This window comes from Sciurus vulgaris (assembly GCF_902686455.1).
Source record: "Sciurus vulgaris genome assembly, chromosome: 17".
NCBI lineage: Eukaryota > Metazoa > Chordata > Mammalia > Rodentia > Sciuridae > Sciurus > Sciurus vulgaris.
Genome location: NC_136478.1, coordinates 46161596 through 46178828, shown reverse-complemented (window position 1 = coordinate 46178828; position 17233 = coordinate 46161596).

The window sequence follows — 17233 nt, the reverse complement described above, 5'->3', positions numbered from 1 at the left end:
TAGAAATGAACGATAAAATAACAAACAAAAACTATTCGTATACCTGGAGACTAAATAATATGCTACTGAATGAAGCAATGATAACAGAAGACATCAGGAAGAAATAAAAAAATTCTTAGAAGTAAATGAGAAGTAAATGAGAATCTCTGGGACACTATGAAAGCAGTACTTAGAGGAAAGTTCATTGCATTGAGCTCATACATTTAAAAAAAAAAAAGTCAACAACTAAATGACCTAACATTACACCTCAAAGCCCTAGAAAAATAAGAACAATCAACACCAAAAATAGTAGAAGACAGAAAAAATTAAAATCAGAGCTGAAATCAATGAAATTAAAACAAGAGAAACAATTCAAAAAATTGACAAAACAAAAAGTTGGTTCTTTGAAAAAGTAAACAAAATTGATAAACCACTAGCCACACTAACAAAGAGGAGAGAAAAAAAAATCAAATTACTAGAATTTGTGATGAAAATGGAAAGATCAAGACAGACACCATTGAAATACATAACATACTTAGAAGCTACTTTGAAAATCTATACTCCAACAAAATAGAAAATATCAAAGACATCGACAAATTTTTAGAGACATGTGATCCTCCCAAACTGAATCAGGAAGATGTACGCAATCTAAACAGATCAATTATAAGCACTGAAGTAGAAATAGTAAAAGCCATCAAAAGCCTACCAACCAAGAAAAGCCCAGGTCTAGTTAGATTCTCAGCCGAATTCTACAAGACCTTTAAAGAAGTACTGATAACAATACTCCTCAAAGTATTTCAGGAAATAGAAAAGGAGGGAACCCTTCCAAATTCATTCTATGAGGCTAGTATCACTCTGATACCAAAGCCAGACAAAGACACATCGAAGAAAGAAAACTTTAGACCATTATTCCTGATGAAAATAGATGCAAAATCCTTAACAAAATACTGGCAAATCACATACAAAAATATATTAAAAAGATAGTGCACCATGATCAAGTGGGGTTAATCCCAGGGATGCAAGTTTGGTTCAACATTTGTAAATCAATAAATGTAATTAATCACATCAATAGACTTAAAGTTAAGAATCACATGATTATTTCAATTGATGCTGAGAAAGCATTTGATAAAATGCAGCACTCCTTCATGCTTAAAACACTAGAAAAGATAGGCATAGTGGGAACATACCTCAACATTTAAAAGCTATCTATGCTAAGCCCATGGTCAACATCATTCTTAATGAAGGAAAACTGAAAGCATTTCCTCTAAAACCTGGAACAAGACAGGGATGCCCTCTTTCACCACTTCTATACAACATCATCCTTGAAGCACTTTTCAGAGCAATTAGACAGACCAAAGAAATTAAAGGATTACAAATAGAAAAAGAAGAAGTAAAGCTGTCACTATTTGCTGATGACATGATCCTATATTTAGAATATCCAAAAAACTCCACTAGAAAACTTCTACAACTAATAAAAGAATTCAGCAAAGTAGCAGGGTATAAAATCAATATGCATAAGTCTAATGGATTTCTATTCATAAGTGATGAATCTTCTGAAAGAGAAATTAGGAAAACTACTCCACTCACAGTAACCTCAAAAAAAAAAAAATACTTGGGAATTAATCTAACAAACGAGGTAAAAGACCTCTACAATTAAAACTACAGAACACTAAAGAAAGAAATTGAAGAAAACCTTAGAAGATGGAAAGATCTCCCATGTTCTTGGATAGGCAGAATTAACATTGTCAAAATGGCCATTCTACCAAAGGTACTATACAGATTCAATGCAATTCCAATTAAAAGCCCGATGACATTCCTTATAGAAATAGAGAAAGCAATCATGAACTTCATCTGGAAGAACAAGAGACCTTGAATAGCCAAAACAATCCTGAATAGAAAAAGTGAAACAGGAGGTATCACAATACCAGACATTAAACTATAGTACAGAGCAATAGTAGCAAAAACACCATGTATTGGCACCAAAATAAACGGGCAGACCAATGGTACAGAATAGAGGACACAGAGACAAAACCACGTAAATACAGTCACCTCATACTAGACAAAGGAGCCAAAAACATACAATGGAGAAATGGTAGCCTGTTCAACAAATGGTGCTGGCAACACTGGAAATCCATATACAGTAAAATGAAATTGAACCTCTACCTCTCACCCTGCACAAAACTCAACTCAAAATGGATCAAAGACATAGGAGTTAGACCAGAGACACTGCACCTAATAGAAGACAAAGTAGGCCTGAATCTTCATCATGTTGGCTTAGGTAGAGACTTCCTCAATAAAACCCCCAAAGCACAAGAAATCAAAGCAAGAATCAATGAATGGGATGGACTCAAACTAAAAAGCTTTTTCTCAGTAAAGGATACAATCAAGAATGTGAAGAAAGAGCCTTTTCAAGAATGTGAAAAAGCTCTTTTCCACATGCACTTCAGATAGAGCACTTAGCTCCAAAATGTATAAAGAACTTAACAAAACTTTACAACAAAAATACAAAGAACCCAATCAATAAATGGGCCAAGGACCTGGACAGACACTTTACAGAAGAAAACACACAGGTAATTAATAAATATATGAAAAAGTGTTCAACATCTCTAGTAATTAGAGAAATGCAAATTAAAACAACTCTAAGATTTCCTCTTACTCCAATTAGAATGGCTTTTATCAAGAACACAAACAATAATAGATAATGGCATGGATGTGGGGGAAAAAGGCACACTTTTACATTGCTGGTGGAGTTGCAAATTGGTGCAGCCACTCTGGAAAACAGCATGGAGATTTCTAAGAAAACTTGGAATGGACTCACCTTTTGACCCAGTTATCCCACTCCTCAGTTTATACCCAAAGGACCTAAAATCAGCAAACTACAGTGACACAGCCACATCAATGTTTATAGCAGCTCAGTTCACAATAGCTAGAATGTGGAACCAACCTAGATGCCTTTTAACAGATGAATGGATAAAGAAACTGTGGTGTGTATACACAATGGAATACTATTCAGCCATAAAGAATAATAATATTATGGTATTTACAAATTAATGGATGGAATTGGAGAATATCATGCTAAGTGAAATAAGCCAAGGCCAAAAAACCAAAGGCCAAATGTTTTCCCTGATAAGTGGAAGATGATATATAATGGGGGTGGGGGAGGTGAATGAGAGAATAATGGGGGAACTTTAGAATGTGTAGAAGAAAATGAGAGGGAAGGGGTATGAAAAATGGTGGAGTGAGACAGACATCATTGCCCTATGTACATGTATGATTACACGAATGGTATAAATCTGCATTGTGTACAACCATAGAAATGAAATTTTGTACCACATTTGTGTACAATGAATCAAAATGCAGTCTGTAAAAAATTAAAAGCTAAATAAAAATAAAATTAAAAAATACTATAAATAAATAGAAGTTAGATCAGTAGGGTAAAAGAAAGAAAACACAGGGAGGAAGGAGGGGAGATAAAGTGAGAGTTCTGGTCACTGAATTAGAGAACATTATATTTCATGCTTGTTTAATTATGTGGAATTATGTATATCTACAATGAACCATTAAAATTTCTCTCAAGTAAAAGCATGATTAAAAACGTTGCCCCAAGTTAAGTAACATTCTCAGTAAGTGGACACAACACTGAAAAGACAAGAGGACAGGTAATGCATGCAATTAAAGGCTTATAATTGCTCTAAAGAACTTCTTTAGAAGTTTGGAAGGAGGTTCCAAATTCACAAGCAATTAAAGCAATGCAGGTGGAAGAGAGACAGCAATCAGAGATGTATGACTTTAGAGGTAACAGTGCTGCATTATTGAAAGTCGCACCTTGGAAGATTATTGAGGATGTCACTAGAAATATTGGTATTTTAAAGATAAATATGTGAGATGATGGATACCTTAATATATTTGACTACAGAAGACATTTTACCATTTTACTATGTTGAAGTATATTAAATCATCATGGTATCCTTAAACAAATGCAATTAGAAAATAATAGTAAAGTTAGAAAAACTTGTATTTAGTGAACAAGTTCAATCCTTGAAGATGTTTTCAAGCATTTGCTGCTGCTATATGTACCTTATACCTATTCCTGGATTAATTAAGCATTTGGCACTGAAACAATTCAGAGCAACAAATACTGGGCAGAAGAAGATAGCTGGGTTGGTGATCAAGATTGGTTAAAATTGCTCCCAAGAAAGTTGGCTCATGACTTCCTTATCAGGGCTTTAGGTGAGAGTCCTGCCCATTCTGTCTTTCATAGCCCCCAACACTGACCATGGAAATATTTTAACCACTTTGCAAATTATACTTCCCTTCATCCCTGTGGTGATCTTTCCATATATCACAAATATGACAACATAAAGAGAAAAAAACTATAAAGGACATTTTTTCTCTAGGCACCATCTAAGGGTAATATCAAAGATCAAATTAAGGGGGTTTCAAGATGGCAGACTAGAGGGTGGCTGCATTTCATGTTGCTCCAGGACTCAGAATTCAATAAGAGGAGATATTGAGAGACTTGGGACCAACTCAAAGCCACCGGGTGAGTTTCTCCCGTTGGGGAGGCATCCCGGATGGGCTGGTAGTCCTGGAATGCAGGGAACTTTGTGAAGTAGAGTTGCCCAACAAGACACCCCTCCCCCAGCTGGAGCAGTGAACTCAGACAACTGGGAGCATCGTAGAGGAGGCCACTCAGCACAGTGCTTGGACTCAGAGCAACCCACCGGGGCTCTGAGGGGCTGCCCAGAGGAGGAGCTGTGCGGTGAGCTGTTTGGACTCAGAGCAACCACTCTAAACACCAGGGAACTCCCCGCAGGAGGTGGAGAAGTGCGGCAGGTTGCTTGGACTCGGAGTGACCACATCAGGGCTATGGGTGGCTGCCCAGAGGAAGAGCTGTGTGCCAAGTTGTTTGGACTCAGAGCGACCGCTCCTGAACATCAGGGGGCTACATGGAGGTGGAGGAGGAGTATGGCAGGTTGCTTGGAATCGGAGTGACCGCATCAGGGCTACGTACGGCAGCCCAGGGAGGAGGCGCGCGCTGAGTTTGGACTCAGAGCGACCGCTCCTGAACACCAGGGGGCGCTGCCCAGAGGAGGAGGAGGAGCACGGCGGGTCACTTGGACTCGGAGTGACTGCACCAGGGCTATGGGTGGTTGTCGGGAGGAGGAGATGTACAGTGAGTTGCTTGGACTCCTACCGACTGCACTGGAACACCAGGTGGCTGCCCGGAGGAAGAGGAGAGCGGCAGGTCACTGGGACTCGGAGTGACTGTACGGAGCTCCAGGTAGCTGCTCAGAGGAGGGGCCACATAGCCAGGTGATTAGGTGCAGAGCAGGGTCCCAGGACCTAGGCGGCTTCTTGGTGGAAGAGACACACACAGAGAAGCTGAGGGATGGAGCAGCATTTCCAGGACTGCAGGCAGATTCTCTGAGGAGAGGCAGCCTAAGGAGACTCGTCTGTGAAGGGTGAGGCTCCCAGACCCAGGAGATAGGTCCAGGCCCCTGGGAACATTGCAGAGAAAGGCAGCCCAGCCCAGGAGGTAGTTGGGGATTGAGGGGATCCTCTAGGATGGAAACTGACCAGCGAGACCTCCCCACCAGGTGAGTCTTTCCAGCCGGGTGAGGTTTTTCCACATCATGGTAAAACCAGAGACACAGGCCAAAACAGGCCTTGTCTCAGCCTGCAGCCTACTACGCCTTCGGATGACCATTGGTCAACAAGTGGAGGCACCTCTGCCCACTAGCAGGGAATATACCCCACCTGAAGGCCACCACCCCTAGAGAGTCAGCTTCCATGTGGAGCACCGCACTATCAACTTCCTCCGAGACTTCAGGCTACTGAGGGCTAAGAGGGGATATATTAGAAATCTTCAGGGACATTGTAAGTCAATAGAGGATATCTGCAATATCTCAGTGGTCCACTGATACCTGAAAAATATGAGAAAACAAGGGAAGAAAATGCCCCAAACAAATCTAGATGTTACATCAATAAAATCCAATGACAGCATGGCAGAAGAAATGACAGAAAGGGAGTTCAGAAAGTAGATAATTAAAATGATCACGGAAGCATACTATGAGATGAAAGAGCAAATACAGGCATTGAATGATGAGATGAAAGAGCAAATGCACTCATTGAATGATTGCACCAATCCACAGTTAAAAGAGCAAATACAGAAAGCAAAAGATCATTTCAATACAATTAGAGATACTGAAAAAATACCAAACAGAAATCCTTGAAATGAAGGAAACAATAAACCAAATTAAAAACTTCATAGAAAGCATAACCAAAGAATAGAACACCTGGAAGACAGAACCTCATACATTGAAGACAAAATATTTAATCTTGAAAACAAATTGACCAAACAGAGAAGATGGTAAGAAATCATGAACAGAATCTGCAAGAATTATGGGATATCATGAAAAGGCCAAATTTAAGAATTATTGGGATTGAGGAAGGCTTAGAGAAACAAACCAAAGGAATGAACAATCTGTTCAATGAAATAACATCAGAAAATTTCCCAAATCTGAAGAATGAAATGGTAAACCAAGCACAAGAGGCTTATAGGACTCCAAATATATAAAATTACAACAGACTCACACCAAGGCACATTATTATGAAAATGCCTAACATAAAAAATAAAGACAGAATTTTAAAGGCCACGAGAGAAAAGAATCAAATTAAATTCGGGGGGAAACCAATAAGAATATCACCAGATTTTTCAATCCAGACCCTAAAAGCTAGAAGGGCTTGGAACAACATTTACCAAGCCCTGAAAGAAAACAGACGCCAACCAAGAATCTTATACCCAGCAAAACGTACTTTCAGATTTGATGACGCAATAAGATCCTTCCATGATAAACAAAAGCTAAAGGAATTTACAAAAAGAAAGCCAGCATTACAGAACATTCTCAGCAAAATATTCCATGAGGAAGAGATGAAAAACAAAGAAGCAAATTAGCAAAGGGAGGAATTATCCTTAAGGAATTGCTAAGTAAAGGAGGACGCAAGTCATATCAAAAAACTAAATAAAATTTAAAAAATGAACCAAATTACCGATAATACAAATCATATCTCAATACTAATCCTGAATGTTAATGGCCTGAACACATCAATCAAAAGACATAGACTGGCACATTGGATTAAAAAGAAAGATCCAACAATATATTGCCTGCAAGAGACTCACCTCATAGAAAGAGATACCCATAGACTAAAGGTGAAAGGATGGGGAAAAACATACCATGCACATGGACTCAGCAAAAAAGCTGGGGTATCCATCCTCATTTCAGACAATGTGGACTTCAAGCCAAAGTTAGTTAGAAGGGATAACGAAAGACATTTCATACTGCTTAAGGGAAGCATAAACAAGCAAGACATAACAATCATAAACATCGATGCCCCAAACAGTGGCTCATCCATGTATCTCAAACAAATCCTTCTCAATTTCAGAAACCAAATAGACCATAACACAATAATACAAGGCGATTTTAACATGTCTCTCACCACTGGAGAGATCTTACAAACAAAAATTGAGCAAAGAAATCATAGATCTCAATAACATAATCAATAATTCAGACTTAATGGACATTTACAGAATATACCATCCAAACAAGAACGAATACACTTTCTTCTCAGCAGCACTTGGATCCTTCTCTAAAATAGACCATATATTATACCTCAAAGCTAATGTTAGCAAATACAAGAAGATAGAGACACTACCTTGTATTCTATCAGATCATAATGGATTGAAATTAGGAATAAATGAAAGAGTAAAAAACAGAAACTACTCGAATACCAGGAGATTAAACAGTATGCTATTATATGATGAATGGATAACCGAAGATATTAGGAAGGAAACTTAAAAATTCTTAGAGGTAAATGAGAACAAAGAAACATCATATCAAAATCTCTGGGACACTATAAAAGCAGTACTTAGAGGAAAATTTATTTCATGCAGCGCATTCAATAAAAGAAGTAAAACTCAACAAATAAACAACTTAGCACTACAGCTCAAAGCCCTAGAAAAAGAAGAACAGACCAACACCAAAAGTAGTAGAAGAAAGGAAATAGTTAAACACAGAGCTGAAATCAATGAAATTGAAACAAAAGAAAAAAAATTAACAGAATAAATAGTTGGTTCTTCGAAAAAATAAACATAATTGATAAAACTTTAGCCACACTAACAAAGAAAAGAAGAGAGAAAACCCAAATCACTAAAATTCGGAATGAACAAGGAAATATCACAACAGACACGAGTGAAATACAAATCATAATTAGAAGCTATTTTGAAAATCTATACTCCAACAAAATAAAAAATTTCAAAGACATCAACAGGTTTCTAGAGACATATGGATTGCCTAAACTGAACTAGGAGGACATACACAATTTAAATAGACCTATTTCAAGTAATGAAATAGAAGAAGTCATCAAAATCCTACCATCAAAGAAAATTCCACGACCACATGCGTTCTTAGCCGAGTTCTACAAAACCTTTAAAGAAGAGCTCATTCCAATACTTCTCAACGTATTCCATGAAATAGAAGAGGAGGGAACCCTCCCAAACTCATTCTATGAAGCCAATATCATCCTGATACCTAAACCAGACAGAGAAACATCGAGGAAAGAAAATTTCACACCAATATCTTTAATGAACATCGACACAAAAATTCTCAACAAAATTTTAGCAAATCGCATAAAAAAAACATATTAAAAAGATAGTGCACCATGATCAAGTGGGTTTCATCCCACGGATGAAAGATGGGTTCAACATCAGGAAATCAATAAATGTAAATCACCATATGAATAGACTTAAAGTCAAGAATCACATGATTATTTCAATAGATGCAGAAAAAGCATTTGAAAAAATACAGCACCCTTTCATGCTCAAAACACTAGAAAAAATAGGGATAGTGGGAACATTCCTTAACATTATAAAGGTCATCTATGCATACCCATGGCTAATATCATTCTAAACGGAGAAAAACTGAAAGCATTCCCCCTAAAACCTGCAACAAGGCAGGGATGCCCTCTTTCACCAATTCTATTCAATATCATCCTTGAAACTCTAGCCAGAGCAATTAGACAGACCAAAGAAATTAAAGGGATACAAATAGGAAAAGAAGAACTCAAACTATCCTTATTTGCTGATGATATGATTATATATTTAGAGGAACCAGGAAATTCCACCAGAACACTTTTAGAACTCATAAGTGAATTCAGTAAAGTAGCAGGTTACAAGATCAATGCTCATAAATCCAATGCATTTTTGTACGTAAGTGATGAATCTTCAGAAAGAGAAGTTAGAAAGACTATCCCATTCACTATAGCCTCAAAAAAAAAAAAAAATAAAATAAAATACTTGGGAATCAATCTAACAAAAAAGGTGAAAGACCTCTACAATGAGAACTACAGAACACTAAAGAAAGAAATTAAAGAAAATCTTAGAATATGGAAAGATCTCCCATGTTCTTGGATAGGCAGAATTAATATTGTCAAAATGGCCATACTACCAAAAGTGCTATACAGATTCAATGCAATTCCAATTAAAATCCCAATGATGTACCTTACAGAAATAGAGCAAGCAATTATGAAATTCATCTGGAAGAATAAGAAACCCAGAATAGCTAAAGAAATCCTTAGCAGAAAGAGCGAAGCAGGGAGTATCGCAATACCAGATCTTCAACTCTACTACAAAGCAATAGTAACAAAAACAGCATGGTTTGGTACCAAAATAGACAGGTAGATCAATGGTACAGAATAGAGGACATGGACACAAACCCAAATAAATACAATTTTCTCATACTAGAAATAGGGGCCAAAAATATACAATGGAGAAAAGACAGCCTCTTCACCAAATGGTGCTGGGAGAATTGGAAATCCATATGCAACAGAATAAAACTAAATCCATATCTCTCACCATGCACAAAACTAAACTCACAATGGATTAAGGACCTTGGAATCAGACCAGAGACCCTGCAGATTATAGAAGAAAAAGTAGGTCCAGATCTTCAACATGTCAGCTTAGGACCAGATTTCCTCAACAAGACTCCCATAGCACAAGAAATAAAAGCCAGAATCAATAACTGGGATAGATTCAAACTAAAAAGCTTTCTCTCAGCAAAGGAAACCATCAACATTGTGAAGAAAGAGCCTACAGAGTGGGAGAAAATCTTTGCCAATCATACTTCAGATAGAGCACTAATCTCCAGAATCTATAAAGAACTCAAAAACTCTACACCAAGAATGCAATTAACCCAATCGACTAATGGGCTAAGGAAATGAACAGACACTTCACAGAAGATCTACAAGCAATCAACAGATATATGGAAAAATGTTCAACATCTCTAGTAATAAGAGAGATGCAAATCAAAACTACCCTAAGATTCCATCTCACCCCAATTAGAATGGTGATTATTAAGAATACAAGCAACAACAGGTGTTGGCGAGGATGTGGGGAGAAAGGTACACTCATACATTGCTGGTGGGGCTGCAAACTAGTGCAGCCACTCTGGAAAGCAGTGTGGCGATTCCTTAGAAAACTGGGAATGGAACCACCATTTGACCCAGGTATCCCACTCCTCAGCCTATACCCAAAGGACTTAAAATCAGCATACTACAGAGATATAGCCACATCAATGTTCATAGCTGCTCAATTCACCATAGCCAGATTGTGGAACCAACCTAGATGCCCTTCAGTTGATGAATGGATAAAGAAACTGTGGTATATATATATACAATGGAATTTTACTCAGCCATAAAGACTGATAAAATTATGGCATTTGCAGGCAAATGGATGAAATTGGAGAATATCATGCTAAGTGAGATAGGCCAATCTCAAAAAACCAAAGGATGAATGATCTCACTGATAAGTGGATGATGACACATAATGGGGGGTGGGAGGGATTAGTGTTAGGGTTAGATTTAGGGTTAAGGAGGGGGGCAAGAATGGAGGAAGGACTGTATAGAGGGAAAAGAGGGTGGGAGGGGTGGGGGGAAGGGAAAAAATAACAGAATGAATCAAACAACATTACCCTATGTAAATTTATGATTACATAAATGGTACCTTTACTCCATGTACAAACAGAGAAACAACATGTATCCCATTTGTTTACAATAAAAAATAAATAAATAAAATGAAACAAAAAATAAGATCAAATTAAAAAGTAGTTAATCTCTCAGGAGCCAGAATGTGCTGAGAGTGTAGCTATAGCAACACTGTACTATCAGGGTTTAAGTTGTAATCTTTCCAAATTGTTAAACATATTCATGTTTCCATGTACTAGAATGCTTATAAGCAATTTCATCAAAATATGTCTGAATTATAAAACTTCAAAAATACTTACCTTAAAGTCTAAGACCAGACTACACATAGGAGAAAACCAAGGGAAGAAAACATGATAGTTTGTTTCCAGATGTAAAATGCAAAGGTAGGGTAAAATAAAAACTTCCTGAACTAATATTTCCAAAATAAGTTCATTTTCTAATATTACTTCTCCAAATTATATTGTCTAATTAGCTTTTGCATCCTACTGTTTTCATGAACCTGTCTCAAAGTTATGCAGTAGAAACAAAATAAGGAGAATAAGTTCCTTTTTTCAGTCTAGGTTTGAAAATACTTGTGAAATTTGTATTCTTCTACATGGAACTGTCTATATTGTTCCAGTTTTATTTCTTAGAATCTTCAGTTTAGATTCCAGATTGCTAATTTTGAGTTCCAACTGACTTATTGTAGCAAAATCAGTCACTCCTAAATCCTCTGAAATTTCTGGAGCTGCTGCTTGTGTTAAAGAAAATTTAAGGAACATATTTTAAAAACAAACATAATCTATATAATTATTATATATTTATTTTGTTTTATTCTGAGCCAAAAATTCAGAGAGCAATTTTAAATATGTGGAATAAACATACTGAGCTCCTTTTCCTTTTCCTTTCTGTTGGGGATATAACCCAGGGTCTTGCATAGGCTAGGCAAGCGATCTACCATTGAATTATGGCCTTGGTCATGAATCACTCTTACATTGGTACTTAGATAATATGATAATTTCAAGAATAATACAATCAATTGAAAATTGAAAAATTACACTCAACAATTCTAAAGTATATGATATTTCTGCATCACATTTTTTTTCTTTTTCTCCTCATAGTCTCGTTTGTGCTTACTATAAATAGTGAATGAATATTTGATAAAAATCATTACTCAGATCAACTTAGTTATAAGAATGATGTGAACCAAGGTATTGGGGACATCAAAAGACTTTTTCCCCTTAGAAATCTGCAAAATATAAATATAGAGGACACACACAAAAATATATATCCAAAATACAATTTTCACTGAGATTAATTAAAGCACATTACAGATAAATAAGGTAACCTGTAAAAATAGAGGTACCTGTTTTTGTTCCTCATCTAAATTCCATCTTTCTTGTTGTTCTGTGTCACCTTTCCACTGTACTCCTTGACCTTGTTCCACTCTATTGCTCTGTTTGTCCCTTTGGAGACTTACTATATCTTCTTGCACCTTCTTTTGATTTCTTTCTATTTTAAGTGTATTTCCTAAATTTGCCAAATAAAATGAGTTATTGGTAAAAAATTGATAGTTTGCTTCCAGATGTAAATGTTTTGAAGATGATATGTCCATATTTGTAGTGAGATCATTCATCTACATGAATAAAATAATAGAGTATGAAAATAGAATAGAATGCTGAGAATATTTGACACAAAATCAATAAAAATTTTAACATAAATTCAATTGCAACAAAACATAATTTATACCAGCATTGTGATTAATAGTGTAAGTTTCTGTAAAAGGACATATTAACTTTTCATTTGTTCAAGGGTTACAGATCAAGATTTGGAAGCATTTTAAGGTTCATCAACCGATGATGGGCTAAATGATACAGTCATGAAATAGAATTCTGTTGAACAACAGCAGGAAATGAAGTAGTGATACTTACTACACAGATGATCCCTGAAAAGAGTATACTAAGTCAAACAAATTGGTCAAAAAGGACATAGTGTTGTATAAATCTACTCATATGAAAATTTCATTACAGAGAAATTATAGAGTAGAAACTATAAACCAGTTTCTCAACAAGACTCATAAAATGCAAGAAGTAAAATCAAGAATCAATAACTGGGGTGGTATCAAACTAAAAAGTTCTTCACAGCAAAGGAAACTATCAAGAATGTGAACAGAGAGCCTACAGAATGGGAGAAAAATCTTTGTCACTAACACCACACATACAGCATTAATCTCCAGGCTATATAAACAACTCAAAATATTTAACACCAAAAAAAAAAAAAAAACACAAACAAAATAACCCAATCAATAAGTGTGCAAAGGAAATGAGTAGGCACTTAACAGAAGAAAATATGAGAGTGATCAGAAAATAAGTGAAAAAGTTCAATTATCTCCACCAATTAGAGATATACAAATTAAAACTACACTGAGATTCCATCTCACTCCAGTCAGAATGATAATTATCAAGAATACAAGTAAGAATAAATGTTGGTGAGGGTGTGGGGTAATGGTGCACTCATACATGGCTGGTGGGACTGCAAATTGGTGCAATCACTCTGAGAGGCAGCATGCACATTCCTCAGAAAACTTGGAATAGAACCACCATTTGACCCAGCTAGCCCATTCCTCAGTATATGCCCAAAGGACTTAAAATCACCATACTATGGTGACACAGCCACATCAACATTTATAGCACTTCAATTCACAATAGCTCAACTATGGAAGCAACCTAGGTATCCTTCAACAGATGAATGGATAAAGAAAACGTGTCATATATACACATGGAACATTATTTAACCATAAAGAAGAATGGAATTATGGCATTTGCCAGTAAATGGGTGGAACTGGAGACTCCGTGCTAAGTGAAGTAAGTCAGTACCCACCACAAGATGAAAACAAAGATTATTCTCTGTGATATGTGGAAGCTAATACTCAAAAAGAGTCGGGGAGGGAAGAATAGAAGTTCATTGGATTAGACAAAAGGAAATAAAGGGTTGAGAGACAGAATGGGAATAGGAACGACAGTAGAAAAAATTGGACATAATTTTCCTACATTCACATATTAATATACAACCAGTGTAACTCCACATTATATAAAACCATAAAAATATGAACATATACTCCACATATGTATAATATGTCAAAATACACTTTACTCTCATGTATATCTAAAAATAAAAATTAAATAAATATAAATTACTATTGTTTATAGTTATAATTATTAAAAAAAAATTGGTGGTTTTTTGGGAAGATGGACAGACTAAAGCACTGATAGCCAAAGAGTTCCAGGTTTCTTATCCAGAACACAAAAATGTTCTAAAATTGTGTCAATGCTTATGGAACTCTGCTAATACACTAAGAAACACTGAATTTTACCTTTTAAATGGGTGAACTGGGTGGGAAGTACCTTATTATCTCATAACATTGCCTCTTAAGAGATCTACTGAAAGAAATTAGAATTTTCATTGTCTAGTTTTGATATCAGTACTAGACACAATACAGATATTTATATGCTTTCATAATATATCTAAAATGAAAGAAAAAATCAAGGAAAAGTCAAATTTCTCCAATAATTAAAAAAAAATCTAAAACATATATATACTTTAAGAAAAGCATAAAAGCCTTTCTGTACAAGATTTTTTAAGTTAATTTAATAATTACAGATTCTGTATACATGCACAAAAATGAAGGTGAGAAATAACAAAAGTCCATGAAACATTCTTCAAATGGTATGTCTGATTTAATCGTCCTTGATTCACCATGGCAGAAATAACATTAAAACTTCTGGTTTACAACAAAATGTCTCAGCTTTCCTCAGGGTAGATACTTTAAGGAATGATGTATGACATTATAAGAAAAAAGATTCAAAATAAAATTTTGATTTAAAGAAATAAGTGCAGAGGCTGGGGATGTAGCTCAGTTGGTAGAGTGCTTGCCTCACAAGCACAAGGCCCTCGGTGCAATCCTCAGCACCACAAAAAAAAAAAAAAAGAAAAGAAAGAAGTGCAGTATAAAGATTACAAAATTGTAATAAAATTTATTATAATTATAATTATAATAAAAATACAAAGAATGCTGTTTACTAAAATTAGTATCCCAGAACAATTTTTATCATATAAGCAGGTATTGATTTACAGTTGACATATTCAATTTTGTACATACTTGACTTGTAATTTGTCCTCATGTCTTCTTTAAAACCTGTCTTTTAACTTCTAAATCCATGTGAAAATGTTGTGTATCTTCTAGTGAAGAGTCTAACACAGACTGTAGTTTCAGGGTACCATCCAGTTGTTTCTCATGATGTCTCACAGCTACCTTGTGTGATATTTCTATTACTGATTTTGTTAATAAGCACATTCTAAAAATATATTAAAATGTTTTATAATGATATTCATTCTTAAAAAAATATCACCACACACCAGGGCATACTCTTTTTCACATGTGTGTATACTCCTCCTTATTTCTAAATTGCATTAAGGATTCAGAAGTTTCTGTACTCCTACCTCAATACTATCACGTTTCTTAGACAATAGATCCAGCCCTCTGTCTCTATGTATTGCCCTTGGTAAAGTTGCAATGCTTAACAACCTACTGAATTCTCAAGCAGAAATGATTATACAGGTCTCACTTGTGGTGGTGAATTCTACTGAGGTTTTTATTCCTCTATTTATTTGGGGTCAAATTAATACCCAAACTTCTCACATATTCAAACCCTTGCTAAAATAATTACAATATGGTGCCATGGAGAATAAAGGCGATGCTAGGTAACATGGTCTCCACCTGACTAACTGTCCTCAGTTCCTAGAAATTGCACTGGTCTTTACACTACTTCTGCTGTACATGAATCCTTCCACCCTCATTAGTTGGTGCAGATCACTGCTAAATAAATGAAGTATAGATGGCTACAATTATCTTTACAGGGAAAGAGGCTATATAATTTTCTTCTTTGAAAAGAAGAAATATGAGCAAGTTATCATGGATATATGCAATAAATTACAGATTAAATCAAATATGGTTTTGCTCCAATTCATCACTTTTCTCCTACTTTATGGCAATGAAAAATGCATGCTTTTAAAGTGGTTGAGAGGTCATGAAGATAAAAAAAATATTAGGACAGTTATTTTCAGATTTAAATTGAATTGACATGATTAACAATAAATTTACCAACTAGAAATATGTAAAATTGTAGTGAAGAAACTCTATTACAAAATAAAGCATCTACATTTCAGTTTATCTGGGAAATCTGGAATGAACTGTCAAAGTAACTAACTTCATTGAAACTAGATTGAACATTTCCATTAATCTGTTTCATCATGATATTAAAATATGGCATCATGAAAACATTAAATTATTATTAAGTAATGGGATGTAGCTCATTGATAGTGCATGTGTTTAGCATTTGCAAACTTTGAGTTCAATTAACAGCACCAAAATTAGGTATTGTTTCAGCATTATTGAGACTATATTACTAATATCAGAATATACATATATATACTAATAATAATCTAATTTAACCTCTTAATTCTTTATAAGAAACACAATTTCTTAAATTGAGGGATCTGTCAGGTTCAAGTTTTAAAATTAACCCTTTTGAAAATATTAAAGTCCATTTTATTTAAATCTTTTGTGTTTATTTGACACATAACTGTACACATTTGTGACATAGTTATTTTAAAATATGTACACAATATGTCAGAATCAGAGCCAGGAGTTTGGAGGACTTATCACTCAAACAAAAATCATTTATTTGTTTTGGTAATGAAATCTGAGTTATATTTGCTGGAAAACGCTTTGTATTTCTGTGTTGATAGAGAAAACACATTTATAGTATATGAATTTTTATATTCAAGATTCAACATTTAGCTATAATCAAATACCACTTTGAGTATTCTTTCCAAGACACTTTATACAGTTTTCTTGCTTGATACTTTCTTCTTCTGCTTTATCCTTTCTATCTTCCAGGTGTTATTTTGAATGATTATTTTCATTGACTAATTCCATCACACTGTTTTTGAGCATGGAAATATATTTGCCACTCTGAGCTTGAACTATTTTTATAATGCCATCAAATTGGTCATGGATATTAATAAGTTCATCCTTTTAATCCTCGACTTTGTTGTGATAGTCATGCAATTGATCTTTAAGCAGTGTACTTTCACTTTGTGGTTTAGATAACATCTTCTCTCTAGAAGATTCCTGCTTTCTGAGGTGTTCACTCCTTTTCCTTTTTTTTAATTT